This window comes from Mastomys coucha, unplaced genomic scaffold (assembly GCF_008632895.1).
Source record: "Mastomys coucha isolate ucsf_1 unplaced genomic scaffold, UCSF_Mcou_1 pScaffold3, whole genome shotgun sequence".
Classification (NCBI taxonomy): Eukaryota; Metazoa; Chordata; class Mammalia; order Rodentia; family Muridae; genus Mastomys; species Mastomys coucha.
Window position 1 is genome coordinate 13,588,718 of NW_022196909.1, and position 15,540 is coordinate 13,604,257.

At 41.0% G+C, this 15,540-nt stretch overlaps 1 protein-coding gene across 3 annotated transcripts in view; it reads right to left on the minus strand.

Moving 5' to 3' along the window:
• The window catches only part of Lims1 (LIM zinc finger domain containing 1), a 105,517-nt gene that overhangs the window by 71,992 nt on the left and 17,985 nt on the right, over positions 1-15,540 (minus strand). The window contains exon 1 of one of the 3 annotated variants that reach the window (XM_031348434.1): positions 7,199-7,461. The exons of the other annotated variants lie outside the window; for them this stretch is intronic. The gene's annotated coding sequence lies outside the window, so the exon portion shown is untranslated. Of the gene's footprint in view, positions 1-7,198; positions 7,462-15,540 lie in introns of those variants that run through there. 3 annotated transcript variants of the gene reach the window in all.

Sequence of the window (15,540 nt, forward strand, 5' to 3'; positions counted from 1 at the left end):
AAAACATTCAGTAATGTAGGAAAGATTGTGCACAGGCAAACACAACCAAGTATCTAATCTGGTCATTGTCATGAAACAGCACCCTCTGGTGCCTGTTTGTGAATCTGCTACTTTTCAATTATCAAGAAATAACATTTTAAGTATTCACTTAATAGAAGGCTTTATAGAAAAGAAATCCAGTGAAACAGCTCAGTATGCAAAAGGTGCATACTTCTAGGCCTGGTGATTGTTGTTTAATGTCAGAATTCATATGTTGGAAGGAGGGATACTTCTCTGATCTCTACACTCATGCTGTACCCCTTATGCCCCCCCCCCCCCCCACATACAAATAAGTAAATGTAAGGTAAAAATTAAGAAGTGCAGGGCTGGTGAGATGGCTCAGCGGTTAAGAGCGCTGACTGCTCTTCTGGAGGTCATGAGTTCGGATCCCAGCAACCACATGGCTCACAACCATCTGTAATGAGAAACAAATAAAACAAACAAACAAACAGATAAACCTATGGGCCAGAGCAATTGGGGCTGGAGCAAATGGGGCCAGAGTGAATGGGTCTGGAACAAGAGGGAGAAGGGAGGTGGTGGCAGGGGCGAGGGAGGGGATAAGAAGTGCAATCAATCATCATGAAGCTAGGAAGATGGCTTGGTAGGAAAAGTGCTTGCTGTTCAAGCATTAAGATCTGAGTATGGATCTGAGTTTGAGGCCTGCCTGGTCTACAGATGGAGTTTCAGGACAGCCAGAGAAACCCTGTCTCAAAAAAACAAACGAACAAAGAAACAACAAAAAAGATCTGAGTATGGATTCCTAATAGGCAATGTAGAAGCTGGTGTGACAGCACACAGCTGTTAATTCCAGCACTGAGGAGTTAGGGATGGAGACAGAGGGATGCTGGGATGTGCTGGCCAGGTAGTCTAGGAAGCAGCAAACTCCAGTTCAGTGAAAGTAAGGCATACAATTACAGAGGGGGACTATCAGATACTAAAAACGCTGGCCTCTACCCATTTCACAGGTGTACACACAAATGCATACCTCTCTCTTACATTATGGTGAGATTTTTTTTTGTATGCATGTTCTTTTTTGGGATCCTCTTCTGTGAAGTTATTATACGTCTTTGACTATTTTTACTAATTAATTAACCAATTAACTTTACATCCTGTTTCCCCTCCCTCCTCATCTCTTGGCCTTCCCCTGTCCCTTTTTCTTTTTGTGTGTATATTTGTGTTTGTCTGCATGTATGTACATATACCATGTGCATGACTGTTGCCTGGAGAGGCCAAAAGAGGGCATTAGGTTTTTTGGTACCGCAGTTATTATAGACAGTTGTGAGCCACCATGTGGGTGTTGGGAGACTACTATAACCATAAAGGCCATCAATCACAACTAATAAAAAAAGAAAAAATTACATGAGAATACAAAATGTAAGCAATTTCTATCTACAAATCCAGCTCTACAGAAAACACTAGAAGGAAAACTTTAGTCTGAAGAGGTTAACTACATCCTAGACAAGAGGACTAAAACCCCAGAACAGTAAATCACAAGAGGGTTAAAAACAAAGTAACAGGAAGTAATACACACTGCTCATTGCTAACTCCCAATATTAACAGTCTCAATTCTCGCAATAAAAAGACACAGACTAACACACTGATCAGAAAACAGGATCCATATTTCCGCTTCTTCCAAGAAGCACATCTTTCCATCAAGGAAAGATTAATACATGAGGGGATAAGTCTGAAAAATAGTGTCCCAAGAAAATATACCCAAGAAGCAAACAGATGTATCTTTTTTTTTTTTTTAAACATCTGACAAAATAGTTTCAAACAAAAACTAATCAAAAGAGACAGGGAAGGACACTACATACTCATTAAAAGAAATATTCACCAAGATTCAAAACATTATGTACCAAGTACAAGGGTGCACAAGTTGGTAAAAGAAACACTATTACAGCAAAAATCACATATTAACCTTCATATAGTCATCTAAACATAGAGTTATATCAAATGGACCTACTAGACATCTACAGAGCACTCCATCCCAAATATGCTTTCTTCTCAGTACCCCATGGAACATTTTCCAAAACTGACCACCAAAACTGCTCTTCTAGAGGTTTGGAGTTCAATTGCCAACAACCACTTGTTGGCTCACAAACATATATAATGATGTCTGTTACACTCTTCTGATGTGCAGGCATACATGCAAGAAGAATACTATACATTAATAAATAAAACTTGAAAAAAAACAAGAGAGGAAGAAAAAAGAAACTACAACAAAATACAGAGATTCAATGAAATAAAAAGTTGGTTCTTTGAGAAAAATCACCAACATTGACAAGCCATTAGCTACATTAACTAAGAAAGGGAAGCCCCAAATTAATAAAAATAGAGATGAAAAGAAGCACAGTACAATAGATACAAAGTAATTTCAAAGAATCATAAAGACATACTTTTAAAATGTTATATTCTTAGGACTGGAGAGATATAGCTCAATTATTAAGAGACCCAATTGCTTTTCCAGAGGACCCAAGTTCAACATGAGCCTGCTTACGATTACTGAACTTACACATCACTCCAATGGGAGCAGGGGAGGTGGCTCAGCTACTGTTCAAAAAGGTCCAAAATGGATTTCTAGTAGCCACATGACTGCTCACAACTGTCTGTAACTTTGGTTCCGGGGGATGCAACACTCTCTCCTGGCCACCATGGGTGTTAAATTAAATTAAAAGTAAACTTCAAATGGTAAACTACAGAATTTACACCAGGCAGTGGTGGTGCATGCCTTTAACCCCAGCACTTGAGAGGCAGAGGCAGGCAGATTTCTGAGTTTGAGGCCAGGCTGGTCTACAGAGTGAGTTCCAGGACAGCCAAGGCTACACAGAGAAACCCTGTCTCGAAAAACCAAAAAAAAAAAAGAAAAAGAAAAAAAAGAAAAACCAAAAAAAGAAAACAACAATCCTACAGAATTTACTTCAAATAGGTACTCAAGATAGACCAAAGAAAGTAGGTCAACAAGAGTTTATTGGAGCTGCTTCCAGAGTGTAGGTGAAATGGACTAAAGCTGCATTACTGGATGTTCCACCTGTAGCAGGAACAGCAGGGCTGCCTCTATGTAAACACTGGGGGCTGTGCAGCTGCAAAAGCATCTTCTGCAGGAGGACCTAATTGAGGACTGCCTGAGAGAGTAAGGATTGCTAGTGCAGACAATGCCAGCCAATCAGGAACTGCTGTTTAGAAGAGACGCTTTCTTGGGACCAATGGAGTGTGGGTGGAGGGTATTAAAGGAGCTTGCAGCAGTGCTCAGATGAACTTGCAGAGGCCTTTCTCACCCGCTCTCAGAATCTGTGTCAACTCACCCCAACCCCCAAGGGCAGGTAGGGTTGGGCGAAGAGTTGTCCAGGGCACAGGCAACATCCACCAAAGAGTCTTTGCTCTCTCAGCAACTGTTTATCGCTTATATAACCACTAGGAGCTTCTTATAATTTTCTTGTATGTTATCTGAGCCCCCACCTCCAACCTTTGCTAGGTTTACCTAGAACTTCTGAACCACCCCACCTGATCTCAGTATGCTTTTAACCACAGTTAAACGTCCCACACTTAAGAGAAGCATAAGCAAGACTCATGTTTTTCGTAGGTAGCTTACTACTGTGAATAAAAACTCCAGGAAAGAAGCTGCCTTTAAAGATTGCTTGACTGATGGTCCAAAAGATAATTACCTAATCTTGGGCTAGCTTTAGGTCTCCCTCCATCTCCCAACAACCATTCCTTGTCCTTCTCTATTCCTTTCTTTTTTTTTTTTTTCCGAGACAGGGTTTCTCTGTGTAGCCCTGGCTGTCCTGGAACTCACTCTGTAGACCAGGCTGGCCTTGAACTCAGAAATCTGCCTGCCTCTGTCTCCTCTATTTCAGAACTAACATCTTGTGACTAACAGACAAAAGAACCTTTTGGAATCTATTAATTTAGCAGACTGCTAGCGCCCTCTGACCTAAGAGCTAAGAACGTCATCAGTATCTTAGACCTATAGACAAGCTTCCCTCATCACATTGCAACCCCCTTCACCTGACTTATAATTTTCTTGGTTTTGTAAAAGTATAACCTACAGTAACCTAAATCTGTTTCCAAGCTATGGTAACTCCAAATGACTCCAGAAAAAAAGCTATCTTTCTTTCCTTTAAGGTAAGAGCTGGGGTTTGTTTGTTGCTTGTTTGTTTTTGTGCCAATACTATAAAACAACGAAAAACCCAAACCCTAAACAGCAAATATGATTGGAAAAGAGAGAGATTCAGTGAGTCAAAGACAAAGGAACAAGAGCCACAGGAATAAGAAGATGAAAGAGAAATGCCAACCTTTCTTAGAGTAAAAATCATGGCTGGACTGAATGGAGAATGCATAAATGCAAGATGATCTCCGCATGGAGATGGCTTGCAACTGTCATTTACATCTCTCCAGGCAGAGTAAGGGCTGGACATTTCCTTACACAGCAGTTTGTTTGAATTTCTCTTCTTGGGCAGACATTACAGTTTCCATCTAAAAACAGCATGAGGAGGAAAACCTTAGGCAACAACACTGACACATACATCAAAGGCTGTGGTTTCCAGTCTTGACTGGACTCAGCTAGCAGACTCCCCAGCAAACACACTCTGCTACCCCAAATATAGCTCAGTATCTAAGAGCCAGCAGCGTGGTTTTCCTGAGGTTGTTTCTGGTGGGAGTGATAAGGGGGTTCAGACTTTGGTCTCTATAAATAGTCCTCAGGCGGAAGGTCTATTGTCTACTTGATACAGTCAAACTCTTTCTTACAGGGCAGCCCAGCCTTCTCAGTAGGGACCTTTCCTCCAGCGCTATCAAGTTAGGTGAAGCTGCTCCCAGAGTCACAGTGGCTTTAAAGCATGCTCTCTGCTTCTGATTAGATTGTAGGATGACTGTCTTTTTCTTGGAGTTATGTTTTTACCATGGTTCAACTTAAAATGTGGCTAATCTGAATTGAGATATGCTATAGTATAAGAATATATAGCAGACTATCTTAATAATTTAAAAATACTTATTTTTTTTTTTAAGATTTATTTATATGAATACACTGTAGGTGTCTTCAGACACACCAGAAGAGGGCATTGGATCTCATTACAGATGGTTGTGAGCCACCAGGTGGTTGCTGGAAATTGAACTCAGGACCTCTGGAAGAGCAGGGGTGCTTTTAACCGCTGAGCCATCTTTCCAGCCCCCTTAAAAATACTTATTACCCATCTATATAGCTTGACATAGTAACAGTTTGACATACTGAGCTAAATAAGTATATTATAAAAATTATAAAAAACTTGAAGTGCATACAGGGCTCATGTTACATCACTCTTGATATGTAACAAGCCCCATTTAATGAATGGACTTGGAAGAGGCACTGGAAACGAAGCTGACCATATACAAATTCAGGGAAAGGAATCCTCCTATCTTTTCACTGCTTATCATGCAGCAAGCGGGTAGGGAGGCTGCCTAGATTAGAATTCTGGCCTGGTCTTGTTAGCCTGACAAGTTTCTTCACTTGGAGGTCAAAACGCTTTATTTATAACATGGCCAAAGGAAACTTCCCCTCTTAGGTTGATAAGACCTAAAACAGCTTTTAGCAATAGTGTGTTCTTGATTTCTGTGTGTATGTTTCAGTAGCTAACTTAGTGGTCTTGGGATCATGTTATAGGATTGGACTCCAATCCTTTTCCCTTCTTCTCCACTCAAACTGTTTCCAAATAATTCACTCAAAGGGAGGCCAGGGTATTCTTCCTAACCAAACTTACCATCACTCCCATGGTTGTCTTATTTATCCACACCACTATCTATCAGATACACACATACACACACACACACACACACACACACACACACACACACACACACACACTCATACACACTTGGGTCTATACTTTAGTGAATAATAACTTGCAAATTCTGACTGTTGGGATGGAGATATGACTCAGCTGATTTATGCTTTCCTAGCATACATGAAGCCCTGCACTCATGAAATAGGTGCAATGGCACCTAGCTGTAATCCTAGCACTTGAGAGATAAAGGCAGGAAGGTCAAGGTCATCCTCAGCCACATTAACAAGTCTGAGACAGCCTGGGCTACATAAGACCTTGACTCAAAGAGGGGAAAAATGGCTGCTACTCATTTTCTCAAGTCTATTACTAATAGCTCAGTGCTAATTCCCAAATTTAAAAATGGCCATGTCAGGAGTCATGTCATTGAGAAAAATGAATAAGCTGGGCATGGTGGTGCACATCTTTAACCCTAGCACTCAGGAGGCTGAAGCAGGCAGATATCTGTGAGTTCAAGGCCGGCCTGGTCTACACAGCCAGTTTCAGGACAGCTATGCCTACATAGAGAGACTCTGTCTCAAAAATAAAAAAGACAAGCAAAGCAAAACAAAATAATAGTCTATTTTTTTCTTTTAAACAGTTTTACAGGTTAATGAATAAAGAACAATTCTTTGATTAGCTGTAGACAGCAAGGACTAAATATAAAAATAGTACATTTCTCTAAGATCACAGGCAGAATTTATGGCTAAAAAACTAATGTAACATGATAGGTGTGGTTGCATAGCCTTTACTTCCAACATTCAGGAGGCAGAGGCAGGTGATCTCTGATTTTGAGGCTAACCTGGTTTATAGAGCCAGGTCCAGGACAGCCAGAGCTACACAGTGAAACTGTGTTTTGAAAATCAAAACAAACAAACAAAAAATTAATATAACACAATACCAAAAGAGCATGACTCAAGTCTTTCCCAGTATAATTCTCCACATGACCTAAAACACACAATGGCAAACACAGAGCACAGCTGCCTTTTACAATGCTCTTCACTCTGAAACCACAGGACCATTAAGTTACTTTCAAATGCAGTTAATAATTAGATACATATCTATAAGGATACTCAAAACCACTGATCTCTGCTGAAGGGAGATTTTAATTAGCACAGTTAAAGGCTACAACTTACCCAAGATCCTTTCTCTAAAATGAAAAATAAAGCCAAACCAAAGAATGGCCTCCTTTTTTCTTTTAAATTACAGGTTAATAAATAAGAACAATTCTTTTGACTAGCTATCATGGCATTTTTCCTAACATAGCGGTGACAAAAAGGTCCTTGAGAATTTATGAGAATTTAAACAAATACCTTTTATATTTTAAATACCTAAGAAAGGCAGGTGAAACAGAAATATAACAATACCCTGTGTGGTGCTAGTTGGTGGCGTCAGTCCTTTTCTTCTCCTCCGTCCCAGTCTCTTTACACACAGCCCACCTCTGCAAAGTCAGCAGGACTTGGCGGTGGTCACGTTCAGGGTTCCCACACTCCTTCCTAATTTAGAATAGAGGATCTCTACTCCAGTACTTCTACTCTTACTTCAAGTCATTTATCAGAACCTGGACAGCCACGTCCATGAAAGCAAATTATCTTTAAAGGCTCTGACTTCCTTGATTGTACAGCACTTCCTCATCTGAACTCTGTGTCTACTGCTTTGAACTATATTTAAGCCAATGAAACCAAGTTGAGGCTTTTTTTCAGTCAAATCATGTAACATGGTGTATTACTCAAAAACTCCACAGTTCTGAAGCAATAAGACAACACCCTAATGTCATAACTCATATCCTGCTGAGCTATCTTATATTCTTAAGAAGTTAACATTTAACCACTTGTAATGTGGAGGCAAATATTTTAAAACAACGGTCAATAACTAATCAGTATAGAAGGAGTTGGATGTTCACGACAACTCTGTCAGCCCCACCTGTAGCTTAGAGACCGAGATGCTGGGCACAGGCTAGCTCAACAACAGAAACTGTTTCTGTATACTGCAGATACCGTAGACAAACACAGCACGGAGGGGAGCAGGCCAGAGTGCTCAGGACTCACAAGCCTGACTGAGTCATCTCCCGAGACTCCTTGATGCTAAGTTTCCCCTGAAGAACAGGGGATCTTTAATTGAGGCTTAGGAAAAACAGGAGAAATGTTGTCTGCCTTCCTCTTTCATTAATGTCTTGACATAATGGAAATACAACAAGAAATTCTTTGGCCTTTATTATAAAGAAGTTGTTTTTAGGATGATGCTTTCTAAGATCTAAGGCCTGGGGTTAATCTCAAAAGGATAGGAAAGCAATTCATTGTTTTTTTTTTTTTTAAAGATTTATTTATTGCTATAAATGAGTACACTGTAGCTGTCTTTAGACCACCAGAAGAGGGTGTCAGATCTTATTACGGGTGGTTGTAAGCCACCATGTGGTTGCTGGGATTTGAACTCACGACCTTCGGAAGAACAATCAGTGCTCTTGCCCACTGAGCCATCTCACCAGCCCCAATTCATTGCTTTTTTTACCCAACATTCAGACACTGGATGCTGGCAGTCTTTAGAGTTGGTAAGAAGCAAAAGAGCAAAACTGAAAAATATGTCATGGGTAGTCCCTCTTACAGGGAAGAACTCAGTGCTTGGAGAGGTAGACTCATGTCAGGCAAGCTTAGACAGAGTAAGTTCCAGAACTCTGGGCTCTGTCAGTATTCCTGGAAAGACACATAAACAGGCTTCATTTTCATGGTGTAAAACCCAATTATAAAAGCAGACTACAGAAGGCAGAAGTGAGAAGTAAGAAGCACAGCTTTTCCATCCCCACCCCACCCTCCGCTGCTGCCACCGTCAGGTCAGTTTCCATCAGAGACAGTTGTGTGCCATGCCTCAGCCTCTGCATGTCATCACTGGTGTCATTGGCTTCTCCTTTCTCATTATAATCCTCAGAAATTAAACACACAGAGAGAGCAACTAGCAACACAGCTGGGATTAAAGGCATGTGCCACCACTGCCCGGCCGTACATTTCTTATTTCTACACTAGCTTTTACAATGGGAAGCCCTATTTCCTTCAGGCCTCCTTCCCATTTTGTTCATCAAGGTCCTGGTGCTTAAAATAAGCCATTCATCTCATTATTTTAAATACAATTCTTTCCTTTAGTGTGTCTTCTGTCAAACATGGTAGCATTACTTAACCAGTCACTCCAGCTAGAAATCCTTACTGTGTCTTGTGACTTCTTGTCATCATATCATCTGCTGCTAGCTCTCAGTTTTGTCTATGTCACTCCCACTGAATTCCTTCCAGGCATGGTCTAACCTCCAACATCTGTTGTCATAGCTTCACAAATGTATCCCCCACCTCCAAACTTGTTCCTTTGGTTAAATCCAACAGATTCAACCACAAGTGATCTCTTTCTAAACAACCTGGTGTCATGATCCTGCTTAAGTCTTCCAATGGCTCCTCATGGAACTGAAGACAAAGCAGGAATAAAGCTTACAATATTACCTATCTCCTCCCCCCAAGACCTTATCTCCAAGTATTCAGGCCCTCATCTCAAAGCTCCTGTTTCTGCCCTCACTGAAAGATCTCTCATTTTCCTTTTGCTAACATCTCAGGTCAACATAGCTGGGACATGAGGGTTTTAGAAAACTGGGACACCATTCCTTCCCAGCCCTGTTTAGACTGGCTCTGGTGATGCTTTTTAACTTCCTTGGGGCGGAACTAGAATCCTACTCATGTCTCTGTTACCCCTTGAGAAGGTTAGGCTGATTCCATGACAGACTTCCAATTGGCAGTTCAAGAGATTAGGCCTAAGAATCCAGGCTTCAGCCAGCTAATCTGACTGCCCCACCACTTGGCCTGAAGCAAGAACAATGGGGTCAGCAGTTTCCAGCCAGCCCTCACGCCTCTGTAATGAAAAGTCCTTAGAGATAGAGTAAGACAAAGCCCACCTATCCTGGAATTCCCCTAATGAGCTATAAATTGGGTCTGTGAGTTAATTTCGGGGTCTATCTTGGTAATGGAGCCCCCAGCAGGCTGGACTTCTGCAGAATAAAACACTCTTTGCATTTACATACTATTTTAGTCCAGGGTGTCATTCTTCAGTGAATTGTGGACCTTACAATCTATGCCTGGTGTAATAATAAAGCTTAGATGGGCTGAAGTTGTTGTCTTTCCTTGAAGAGGAAAACACAGCAGAGAGAGACGTTATATGGCTTTGAAGTCACCCAAGGAAAACTCAGCTGCTACACAGCATTCAGTGACTCATCTACTCTATTCCCCTCACTTCTCCTGAACTCAGACTCTTTCACTCCCCTAGGCAAACACTCTACCACAGAAGTTAGATGAACTCTACATTTAAGATCCTCATCCTTAAAATCCAACAACTTTATCTTAATTGTCCCTGCATCTTGTGCACCCTTTCCTAGCCCTCTGCCCTATGTCACCTAAGAAAATGTTAATTTAATTTGTACAGGACAAGATAGTGCAGAAGTTCCTCCATCTTGTATTCTTGCTGAGGCCATCTTAGGTTTAATTAGGATTTGATCTCCTTGATGAGAAGCCCCATGGAAAATTATCCAACTCTATTCTAGAAACCTGAGGTCAAGATGCCCCAGCTAACTTACCTTAGTTTCTGGTAATGGTCTGCTTGTGTAATTGTCTCCCTCCAGCTAACTGCTTATCTTAAACTTCTACTAAACTGCTTGCTTGTGTAAACTTCCCCAACCCTAAACCCCCTGCAACCCTGCAACTGCTGAGTGAGATACCAGAACATTATTTTTTCTTTTAAAAACCCAACTCTAAAATGTTCAGCACTACACTTGGGTCCCAAATACCCGAGTATAGTCTCAGCCCGTTGGAATAAAGGTTTTCAATTGGCTACAGACTGTGTCTGAGTGGGCTTCTCTAGTGGGCTTCCCATAACAAGCTCATTAATCTTCAATTAAAAACAAAACAAAAAGCTTAACAATAATATCCTAACCATTATCTTAAAGGACTTGGTTTTCTAAACAAGAAAAAGAAAAAAAATAAGGATAAAATAGTGGCCAAATGATAACATGTGTGCGTAGCATACACAAGGCCCTGGGTTGTATTCCCAGTATAAAAATAATAAAAGAAAGGGCATCATCCATGAATACAAGGAGAGGGTTATCGGGGAGATGGCTCACAGATAAAAGCGCTTGCCCTACAAGCGTGACAACCTAAATTTGATCCTCAAAACCCATAAAAGGAAGAAATCAGTTTCCCAAAACTGTCTCTGATCTCATTCCATGCTGTGGCACTTATGTGTACACACACACACACACACCAAATTAAAAAGTAAAGACATAAAGTTTCAAACAGAGCTCATTCAATTTATAATTTCATGGGACTTTAGGTGAAGCAAGATTTCCTGAACCTGTAAGAGTACTCCATGATTACTGCTAGGGTCTATGTTCAGATAACTATATGGCTTCCTTTTATCCCTCTTTCCTTTTCTTTCCTGTCTTCTTGTTTTTAACCATTCCAAAAGCTCCAGGCATGACATTTAGTACCTCTGGCCCTAGCCTACTTAATGGTTATGGTGTCCAAATAGTGCTTCCAAAAGTTCCTGCCTTCTTCTTAAGAAACAGTTCTGGTCCCACTTTAAGAAATATCAAATATGAATTTTTTAAAAATCAAACACTATAAAACTTCTGTTTAAGACAAAGAACTAAAATATTTTTCTCTCTCCCATTTTGTAAGAATTTTATGCAACTGTTTTAATCTCTCTCACCCAATAAAACCTTTGCTTACTATCTTGGTGTGTTCCCAGCACACTCTCTTGATCAAGAGTAAAGTTGTCTTGTCCAGACACTTCAGTTGGAGTGTGGTCTCTTTGTGACCTGAACATATGTCTAACACCACTACTGAGACCAGAGGATTTTTAAGGCGACTAAGCTACCTAATGGCAAAAGCACTGACCAAAATATCTGAAGGAACCACTTAGGATCTGAATTAACTTATTTAACAAGAAAATAGCACTCACTACTAGTCATAGCCAACAGTCAAACTACAATTTAACTTTTTAATCAAGAACATCCCCAATCTGTGCTGAAGGTCCTACTTCCTAATTGACATAACTGATGGGGGAGACAAGCTGTATTTAAGTCTACGCTCAGGAAACAGCTGAGGAGGCCTGTTGCCTTGCAGAAAAGAATTCTCTTTCCAAAGGAGCAATGAGGTCTCAGGGGCTTTCCTGCGATCATGGCTGGAAATTTTCCACACTGGAAGTTCTTTGTTCTCCCATGAAGTTCCTTTAAGGGCAGAGACTTGCCCTGACTCTTCTTGAGCTTTTTTCTCTTGTGTTCTCTCACTGTCTCTGTCTGTCTGTCTGTCTGTCTGTCTGTCTGTCTGTCTGTCTGTCTGTCTGTCTCTCTCTCTACCTCCCTTCTTCCATCAGATGGCCTTTTGCTCCCTACCTCAATAAACTTCTTGCATGAGATCTGTTGTGTGGTGTGATCTTTGCTGTACATCCTGGCCCTAAATACTCCCTCCCTCCTTCTTGTACGTCCGATGCTAAATCCTAGCACATCTTGAAGAATTCAGAGCAAAGACAGAAAGTAGCTGATTGAAAATGGCCAGCAGAATAGAGTGGGCCATGAGAGGGGAGAGATTAAGGAAGAGCAAGAAAGGAAAAGAGGATGGGACCAAGAGAGATCCAAGAAAGCACATGGCTGAAATGGCAGGTTATTTTTTAAAAAATCTGAAGCTGAGGGAACAAAGACCCTGAGGGAGGTTTAGGGTAGGGGGTAGGAGTGCGGAAGAGCAGAGAGGAGCCACAGGTACAGAGTGAGCTCCGCAGCTAGTGCACACTGTGTTATGCTAACAGGCACCTTTTTGGGATCTGACAAGATCCCTATTGGTAATGGCTCTGAGGGCAGTCTGACTTCCAGCAACAGCTCTAATCCAAACGTTTTTAAGATATATATATATATTATATATATATGTATATATGTATATATATAAGTATATATATACATATATACATATATATATATATAATATATATATACTTCAACTCAATACTTTCAAACTGAATGAAAGTACTCTCTTAAGAAGTAGCTCTTGCTGGGCAGTGGTGGCGCACGCCTTTAATCCCAGCACTCAGGAGGCAGAGACAAGCGGACTTCTGAGTTCAAGGCCAGCCTGGTCTACAGAGTGTGTTCCAGGATAGCCAGGGCCACACAGAGAAACCCTGTCTCAGAAAAACAAAACAAAAAACAAAAAACAAAAAACGAAGTAGCTCTTTGTGGGAGACAGCACTATTTACTTAACAGTTCTAGCCCAAGCTAGAAACATGGGACTCAGCTCAGTGCCTTAATGTTTCTAACCAACCTCCAAGTCCAAGTCTTTTCATTCCTTTTAAGTCTCAGAATCAAAGTGCTTCTTTCCCTCCCTGTAGAAGGGCATTACTCCTGGCACACCATCTCTTGCTTGGATTAATGCAACAGGCTTCCTAGCTTCTGAAGCTCCCCTTCTACTTTATGGCTTTCTAGGCCTCCGCTCTGTCTTCTAGGCTGGGTCTCAACTCTGTTCATTCTGTTTCAGGTAACAAATCTTGCTGTCCTGATCACTCAACAGCCACTTAGAGAAAACAGATACAGAGTCTGATCCCTCCTCTGCTTACATGATTGCTCTCGATTTGGACAGTGGATCTAACTTAACTTACTCAGACTATTTCTCAAACCCTAGATACCTAAGTGGCACACAAGGCCCTGTAGAAAAATTCCACAAAACCTTCAGAAAGACCAGGAGTTAGTTGCCTTGATTGTTTGCTTTCTTCTAAGACTTGATATTCAGCTCATTCTTCAATTCTGGGAGCCATCCCACTATTTCTCCCAAAATTCTTTAGCGTTGTTTGCAATAGATTCCTGTTGTCTGTAACAAGGAAACTTAAGTAGCAGTAAAAACTGTCTCTGCCCTGCTCCAGTACTCCCAGGCTCCCCCTCCCAGATTCCCAGGCTCCAGGGCAGCACCAAAGCAGCTGTGCTGATCTCCACATCCTGCTTTCTCCTTCCTCTTGGCCTCCTGCCTTCAGCTCTTCCTCCCTAAATGCCCTTCTGAATAATTCCTAATCACATTCAGGACTCAGTCTAGATGTTACTTCCTGTGTGGTTCCCAGAGCTTCTCAGGCTGGACACTCATGTTCCCATAGGAATTTGCCCGATTTCCTCAGTAACCTAGCCCCAAGTGTAAGTTACTACACATAGTAAATGTTTTTTGCTTTTTGTTTTTGTTTTTCAAGACAGGGTTTCTCTGTGTAGCCCTGGCTGTCCTGGAACTCACACTGTAGACCAGGCTGGCCTCGAACTCAGAAATCCGCCTGCCTCTGCCTCCCAAGTGCTGGGATTAAAGGCGTGTGCTACCACTGCCCGGCTAAATGTTATATGTAATACCAACACCTACACTCATGCCTAACAAAGACTAGGTTCTCCATGGATACTTCTCAAAGGAACAAACAAAATTAGAAACCCACTTTACTCAAATTAGTATTCACCAGAAGTTTAACAAGGATCAAGTTCAATGCCAGCCTGGTAATAGGAACCACTCTTTCAACAACAGGCTTTTGGGAAATATTTCCTATCCAAATCGGAATACTGATTATGGTGACTACTACCAAAACAAACCAACAAACAAACAAACAAGACACAAAAAGTAAGAAAGACCTGTTAGTGGGATATGAAGAAACTAGGCCTTTGTTTGTTGGTGGGACAGCTATAGAAACAAGGAAGTTGGGCTTTTTACTAGAACGCACAGTAGAGAATCAAGCGTTCTAGAGCTAACACATACAGAGTAACTCGGGTTTCCACTCAGAGATCTTGCCCAGTGCTCGTGCTTCCTTAAGCTCTGAGCCTCTCTTAAAGAACTGGGGTACCGCCAAAACAAAAACAAAAAACAACTTCACAGGAAGGCTACCCCAAGAGACTACTCACTACCAACAGTCCCTCTGTTCCGTAAATGAAGAATGAGGTCTCCAACCGTATTCCATGGGGAAGTGACCAAGCCCCTGTAATAGATATCTGTACAACGTCACAGATCAAACCACTTTAAAACTATATGCATATGTGCTTAAGTACTGATTCACTCAATAAGAATAGTATGGAAGGGTATATACTCCATACAAAGGCAAATACCCACAGACTTTCTACAGATGCATACTGAAGAGAGAATCCACACTGGGTACATTAGCCACATTCAAGGGTAGGCTCCATGCCTCGCAGTAGATGGCCAATACAAAACAAACTCAGTAATATTTCTGTAGACTTTCTGTCTCATATTGCTTTGTTTGAGCAATTGTTTTACTGGTCTTTTACTTGAAGGTTATGGTTTCTGATTTTGTGTTTTTTAGGTTTTGTTATACATTTTTATATGTGTTTCTTGTGATTTTTCTTTTCATTTGTCCTCTAAAGAGAGAAAGGTGTGGAGTTGGGTAAGTGAAGAGGTGGAGAAGGTCTGGGAAGAGTTGGGGAAACTGTGATCAGAATATAGTATACAAAAAATGATTTTCAATTAAAAAAACACTCCATATTCCATAACAATCAAGGGATATATCTAATCTTATAAAAGCATCAGTTGAGGATAGAAGGTAAAAAGATGTTTTAAAACATGAAGAAACAAATTTTTGAATGTAAAGAATGTTACATAAGTTAATTCTTTGTTTTTTCTTGTGTGTGTGTGTGTGTGTGTGTGTGTGTGTGTGTGTGTGTGTATGT